The following is an 8,231-nucleotide window of genomic DNA, read 5'->3' as shown; positions in this document are numbered from 1 at the left end:
TCCGACCTTGCTAATGTAGCTGAATCAAACTCTTCCATTGGTGTCTGGTTCACATCTTTGTAACTATGGTCTTTTAGGTGTATTTTGGTTGTAGTCTCGCCATGTCTGAGGTATATGTGGTCGTAACCCCAATCCTGGACCATCTTTAATTGTCTCATGAATGGTCTTCCCAAAATGATCTCGTAATTGTTCTTTTTGTCGAAATCGACTATTGCAAACGTATGCTCATACTCGATTCCGCACGAGGTGACAATTACTTTTTCTAAGAGTCCTAGAGGCTTTTCCATGAACGCGTCTGCCAATTGCAATTTCATTCTGGTAGCTCTCAAAGCCGGTTTTCCCCATTTTTTCCAGATTTCTTTGGTGGCAATAGTGACTCCTTCTCCACTGTCAAGAATAGCTTTGGAAACTACTCCTTGAAATTCTACTGGTAGCATGGTGTTTCCATCTTCTCCCTCGCAATATTCTCCAACCTTGTTTAAAGGTACTGGCCTAGTGTTTAGTTGAGGCCTGTCCAATTCTCTGATCCCTTCTTGAAGCTTCAAGGTGGGGTCTTTCACTCCAAATTTTTCTAAGCATGTGCCTACTGTGGTCCACATGTTTGGTCGTAACCTCAGGAGTTCGGCTAATGTGATTCTGCATGCCACACGGGTGGACAATAACTCAATCAACCCTTGTGAATCCATCACTCTGTTAGAAGATAGTCTTTGAGATAGGATTGCTCTCACCTCAGACTTGGCTTCATACTCTCATAGGTAAGAGGGTAGAGTTTTTAGCGAGTCTTGTTGGCTGTGCCCCGAACTAATTGATCCCTGGTCTCCCCCTTGAGAATGTATATCAAAGTTCATTTGTGATCTTGCCTCGATTCTTCAATAGGAGGCAAGATCTCATTTTTCTATTTTCTCGTGCTATTCATGTGGTAACTCACCCTGTTAGCTTCGTTGGCATCATGGATTTGCTTCCACAGGTCATCTAGACCGTCACAATCCTTACCCATTTCTACCAATGTTTTAGGCTGGAACCCCTCACTTGTCTCATCTATTGTATTTGGCACTATGATAGGTTCTCCCCTAGACTCAGAGACATTCGTGAGTCTCTCCTTCGTTTCTACTTGTTTCTCTAAAGTTGATTTGATAGGGGTTGGAGCTGGTACTTCATGCCAACTTGCAGGTTTACCAAGTGGGTTTTCTATCAAGGATTGAGCTGTTTCAATCATCTTTCTACACATTTCCAACCTCTGTTTTTCTATTTCCGCATATGGATAAGTCATCCATCTTTGCTCTTGGGTTTGGTTGTCTTTTAGCCTGGCTTCGTAAGCTTTCAAAAGTGCATCTAACTGTTCATTTACCTTTTCTGGCAACACTGATCCTCCTGATCCTGCACTTTTGGGTTCTGCTATTTCCTTGGGTGCTATGGTTGCCGCAGTGTGTGAGCTTAGGCTAGCTAGATCTGCTAACCGCTCTAATCTATCCTTTGTGTGTTTTAACTTCTCGGATAGAGCCGTTTGCTCTCGTTCTCTCCTGGCTTTTATACGCGCCTTTCTAGCTTTCCAAGTGCTTCTCTGATTTTTTGTTTCTGAACTTGGGGCATTGGTTTTTGGCTCTTCAATTATGGGTTTGTTCGTCATTCTTTGAGCTTGGGCTCATGTCACTGCTTGAAGAGGTATTATTGTCTCGTTTTCTGACCCTCCACTGGATGGCACTGCTTCCAGCATTTTCAAGGTAGTTTTTGCTCCTTTGCTCGGGTTCTTAGGGCAACCAGGAATCAAATGAGTAACTTCACACTCAGTGCAATATGCGTTGACTCTAATGATTTCATCATGAGGACAATCTCTTAACCAATGGTCTCCACCACACTTGTAGCATGGTCCCTTAGGTTATTGAGGTGCTCCTTGAGCTCCTCTTTGTTGGTATGCATGTCTCTGTCCGCCCATGCCTCCGTTGGCTATGAACAACAATGTTCGTTCATCCAAGATATATCTTCCTTCTCCTGCTGCCTGTGCAATTTTTGGTGGTCCTGCACCTCCTATCATGCTCCATGGTTCTAGCGTTGGGGGTTCTTCCGGTGGATAATAGGCAGGATTTGCAGCATATCCATTGGGATCTTCGTAATATGCATGCATAGCACCAAAGCCTTCTCTTCTCATTCGATTATTGTTGGCGTGTATCTTATGCCAACTGGTCGTAATCCTTCTAGGGGTGGTTGTTGCCCCAACACTGGTTGTGGTCTCTCTACACCTACAGGTCCTGGTAGGTTGCCTGTTTGATACCTAAGCATCAATGGAAGTTAAGGAGATGCTACTTGAGCTTGGGGAGCATAAGGTCTCTCTCTCACATATCCCTTGTTATAATAACATTCCTCCGTCCCATGGTTTGTCCATTTTTGTTCAATAGCACACCACTTGGGTTGTTTAGCCTAGGGTTTGGCGTACAAGTTAATCTTTTTTAGCACTTCCTCTACAAGCTGCTCCTGGTTTACAGCCACTTTCCCTTTCGGTGTTGTCTTAGCGGACTTGCTTCCACTTTGTTGTGAGGATATCATCGTCGAGATCCTTGAATTCACCCTCTTTGTAGACCGCACAATTGTCTCCAAGATAAGGAGCCTCCTTAGTTAACTCATTTAACATCGTGCTCCTCTTCATATGTACGTCCTTCTGGAGATCTGCATTCCTTAGTCCTTGAAATAATATAAGCATAAGTCTGGACTGAGTTGGCAGTTCTTCCACAGGGCAGAACTTAACATATCTTTTTAGTCGTAGGGCTGCCTTTCGCACAGATTCCCCGTCTTTCTGTTTGAATTTATGGATTTGTGAGACAGTATTATGAGCTATCCCCCTTTGTAAGAATTCCTCAATAAGCTCGTCAAACACCTCCTCCATAGACTCAAAGTCTCTACGCTCCACAGAGTCAAACTTAGTAGCAGCGTCATCCTCTAGGGTTAGTCCAAGCCTTGCAAATTGGGTAGGGAAGTCTAACACCTCTTCAGCTCTAATTACACGCACAAAGGCTACTACATGATCTCTATGATCAGTGTTTCACGTGTATTTCTTGTTTACCCATTTTTGCACCTAAGAAGTTCTAATTCTACGATGGTCTACAAATCTCATCATTGGATCTCCTCGTCCCAATCTATATATCTCCTCTGGCCTTCAGTAGTAGGCGGGTTCCTCTCCCACTGGTGCTCATAGCCGTAATTTCTAACTGTTCTTGCAAGAGATGGTTCATCTCTTCGAACTCGTTCTATGGGTGGTCTTATCGGCTCTGTTGACCCTTGAGTTTTTGGCTTACTCTCGCCTTGATACCTTGAATAGAGTGGTGGTTCTTGTAAATCCCTTAGCCTTGGTGCGGCTTGATAACCATCTCGGTTTTGGTCTTCTTCTAATATTGCACTCTGTCAAAGCCATGCCTGCAATGATGGTTGAGTTGCTGGTTGGTTTTGGCTATTGAATGTCTGTGGTTGGGTAGCCTATGTGAGGTCGCGTCATACTCTTCTAAAAAGGGATTTGTCGATTTGCTAGGGGTGTAGGTGGTTCTTGGCACTTCTTCGGGGGCATATGTTGATGCTCCTGGAACTGTTGCCTTTTCTACCTCCTCTGGGAGAATACGTTTGTATTCTCGCCCGTACCTATCAACAAAAACGATATCCTTCCCCATAGCAATTTTATAAGAGAATAAGTAAAGAACCTTGTCTTTGCTTAATTCGTTTGTCTAGGGTTCTTTGCAACAAAAGTAAGACACTATTCCCTCGCTCTCATGCTTGTAAATCCCCACATTCTCATTATAGGTTGAGACCCTGGTCGTTTTCTTATCATACATAAAAAGCGCTCCAGGTCAATCAATGTTTCGTGGCGGTTCTTGAGTTTCTGAAACCATTTTCCCTTTCACCACGTTATCTCCATATTTGTTGTAATCCTCAGGGTTACTAACTATCAGATAGTGGTTCCCCTTTTCGTCTCGGAATCTATCTCCATCATCATAGACTCGAATTATCTCCAGTCTGTGAATCGGTCTTTCTTCAATACAAATACACTTGCATCCTCGATAGTCAGAATAAACTAGGGCTCCCCTCGAGTTTGTTCCTTCTAAGAAGATTACAGTGAACTTGGAATCGTTCAAAGGATTTAGGGAGGTGCTTCCCCTTGGCACTGGTCCGTCATAGGTGAAACCTCCTGGCTGTTGACTACCCATCATGAAGAAGGATTTGTCTGATAAAGTGTCAGTATCACTAGCCTTGCCTGAGTTACACTCTCCTTGGTGGACACTAAACTACCCTGATCACCTGCCACCTTTTGGTCTCTAAAAATGTATCTGCCTGATCTTAAATTCATCAAACTTAGCAATGCAACTTACACAAATCCAACCATTAACCTGGCAAAGGATCAATTTCTGCACAACTTCTTGCTTTGCCGGTTGAATATACCTGTACACAAGCGTTTAATTTCGGCAATCGAATCAAAGATTTAACCGCTAGAGGTGGTTTTAGTAATTATTGGTATAATTGGAGAGTTAACCTCAACCACTACTGTCTTTTATACACTTCTGATGTTCTGGATTAGGTATGCTAAATCGGGAAATGTACTTCCCTTGGATGTTGGTAAATTTACCTGAAAAGTCTGAATTCAGTCTTTGCTCCGTCAAAACGTCAAACAAGGTCCAAATTCACTTCTGAAAGAAGTTCTGGAACTCTTAAGTCAAATGGAACATCACTGTATAACCTCAGTCAGTTTTTTTCTTCACTAAGCCCCAGTAGACATCCTACACATAGGATGTCTCCTGCTCTGTTTGGCCTGGATTTTTGTACTATAGACTCCCCTTGATGTGCTGAGTCCACAACTGTTTTTATTTTTTGATTGGGACACCTATAAGCTGGTCAATGGGTCAGAAATCTGTTCCAACAGTCTGATGTTGGTCGGATCAGTCAAATCAACTCCAATTTGGACCAAAATTGACTAGGAGGCTTGCCTCATGCTATACAACACCTTGCTATGTCCACAGTTAGTTTCTGGCTTCAATTTCATGCATTAGACATTCTACGCGTAGCATGTATTATTGCTCAAAATGGCTTCAATTTCAAATAATGAACTTCTCTTGAGGTGCTGATCACTTTGGTATGCTCAAATATGGATTTCGAGTGCCAAATCACCCAAAACACATCCTATGCGTAGGATGTCTTTTTGGCCTGTTTGACCCCATACTTGACCCAGAGCTTCCCCTTGCCGTCAGCAATCCAGTGCTATGCTTAGATTTTGGTTTGGATTTCAAAAGACCCCAATTTTAGCTGTTCTAGCCTTTTTCAGTCAAAAGTGCTAAAGTCTGTTTAGAACCCAATTTTTCTAACCCAAATGAGATGAAACCTTTCTCAGTCACTCACTATATCATGCAGATCGTGCTCATGCAGCCATCCTATGGTTTTGGTCTTAAAATAATGCCTTGGCACAATTTGGGTAGGATGTCTGGCAATTTCTGTCTATCTAGCCTTATCCTGTCAAGATATGGTCAAATTTCCACTTTCCAGGTGAAAATAGGGTAAAACCTACCTTCTGAACACACTGGTCAACTCAAAATTTCAAAATTTCTACCAGATCACCCAGTAGACATCCTACATGTAGGATGTCTCCTGCCTTAAAATGTAATTTTTTCCTGACAGAAATGCTCCTAATGCTCTGCAGCTCTATCAGAAACACTCACAGCAACTTTTGGACTTCACTTCAGCTTTCAAACACACTTTTGCGTCTTTTACAACCTTGTGATGAACCTAATAAGCAAGTACAACATGCATGAAGTGCTCTAGATCATAAATCATGATGACCTACTTACCCTACTCCTACTCATCATGTGAAATGGTGATAATGGTGTTTTGGTTGCTTCCTGGCCTCTCCGGACTCTCAAGCTCTCCTTTCACCGCTTCTACCACTCAAACCCCTACTCATAAACTCAACTAAGACCTAAAACTATCTCAGTCTACCTAAGTCGAAGGATCTAGGCCAGACACACGCTCCCTAGACTCCCTCTAAGACCTAGATAGTCCTCCACCCTCTGATCCTATCTACGTGTAAAACGAAACTCTTGGCAAGCCAAAGAATCCCTATCCTCAAGGACTAGTCTTGGTCACCTACCTAGGGTTTTCATCCCCGGCAGCGGCGCCAATGTTGGACGGATACGCCGCGACGGACGTCAGCACAGCGAGAACTCACCTAACAAGATTTGTCAGCTAAGGATGAAGCTCGACCCGCAGGCACGTGGAAGCAAGCATAGAGTGTCAATCTACACTCGACCGACTCTCGACTAATTCCTACAGAGGTCTCTACCCAATGTCTAAGCTACAGCCTTCAGGAGTGCTTAAGAAGAGGTTTCCTACAACGCTTCCAAGAGCCAAATACCCATCAAACGGTCTCGAAACGCCATAGAACTTGAAGGAGACCCTACTAACACCAATAGGTTTCTCTCCCTAAGGTCCATGAACCAAAATCCCAACCCAAAACACCCGGTGCAAAATCACGGAGGATGTCTGGCCGAAATTTGCAGGTTGCCTTTTCAAAAACTGAAGTGCCTAATGTGTAGCTCTACTCAATGCGAACGCGTGGATATGCTGAAATGCGAAAACAGATAACATATGCTCATCGAATCACCAGATGAAGCTCATAGATGGAGCTCACAAAACCGGACCGTACGCACGCAATGTAGGTATTGGCGCGTAGCTCCCGTTGGGGGCAACACGCTGCACTTCTCCGCACTTGATTCCGACCATCGGTGTGTGCATAGCGTCAAGATGAAGCTCTCACTCTCTCTCGTACACAGTACGCTCACTCACAGACTTCCAACTTTTTAAAAATGACAAAGGTTTTTTATTAAGGTCAAAAAGTGCTATAAATACCTTACAATCTCAAACCCTAATGTTCCAATTTAACCATCTACTCAATCTAAATGTCAAAACTGGGATACAATCTAGAAACTTCTGTAAGCCCCAATATTTACAAAGGTGAAATGTCGAGTTTTCTCAATAAATGAATAATTACAAAAAATAATAATCCACCGAGCAGTCATTTTCCGTAGGGTGTGTCCAGCTTCTAACATAGGCTCTATAAGTTGGTAAGACTTTATCTACATCTTTCACTAGGAGTTGGACCTCCCTCTGTCTGGAGTGCGTCCTTGAGGTCATGCCACATTATCACTTTGTAATGCTTTCCCCCTCGATAAAAAACCTAGTAGGGACTAATCTATGTTTTGTCACGAGTCGATAGTCGCTTGAATACCATTTCAACAAAGATGACCTCACCATAATCTACAAGAGAGATATAAGGGCATCGAGATAATCTGTGGACCTATATCCAAGAGAGTCCATGTACCTAAGGGTGCTAGGTCACGTGGTTGTTCTCAGTAATACTGCATTGGGAGAAATGTGTCACGTGCCTTCGAATGGATCCTCTGAGAGAGTGTCATGAGTATTCCCGTCTATGTCTACATGAATCTATCAAGAAAAGCCCAAGGCATCTTAGGCCTTGGGCTATGCATAAATATTTTGACTTGTGAGACAGCAAACTGAACATTTGGCTTGGTATTGTAGGCTTTGTTGTTTACCTTCTTTGTTAGCTTTCGAGCACCAATGTCCAACAATGGGGAGGTATCTTGCATGTACTATTATAGCCTAAGGTTTAAACAGATAGATAACACTTCAAAAATAATTCTCCTTTAACTTTTTCATTTTGTGGTTAGGTTGTGCCTTGCCTTTAAATGTGCAAAGAGATGCTCAATTTAACATTTGAGCACTTTAGGTAGCTAAGGGCTAAACCAACTCCTAGCTATCATCTGCTTCCAAAGGCATTTGGTTCTTTTGGTCCTCTCCCCTTGGGAGTAACTTTTTTAGAACACTTTTCATTGCTACAATGTGAACCACTATGTATTCCTTGGACATTTGAGAGCTAAGAAAACTGCAACCATTTGATGGTCCATGGGTTTTAAGGCACAACTTATTTATGACTATGTTTTAGAATTCATTCCTTAGGCTAGGATACTTTGTCGTGGAAATTTCCACGCTGGATTCACAAGGATTGTTGATAGGTCCAAGATTTATGCCTTGGACATATATGGTATTTGTCCTTGTTTTGTAAAGGCATCGATAAAGGACCTCTCCCATTCTGAATCAATCTAATTTTTAAATGTGTACTCTTTCCAAAAAATCCACTTAGTTCATGTGTTTACCTATGTGGCATCTTGTTTTGCAAGGATAGGGAT

Source organism: Adiantum capillus-veneris, chromosome 24 (assembly GCF_014529385.1).
Source record: "Adiantum capillus-veneris isolate H3 chromosome 24, ASM1452938v2, whole genome shotgun sequence".
NCBI lineage: Eukaryota > Viridiplantae > Streptophyta > Polypodiopsida > Polypodiales > Pteridaceae > Adiantum > Adiantum capillus-veneris.
This window is presented reverse-complemented; position numbering follows the sequence as displayed.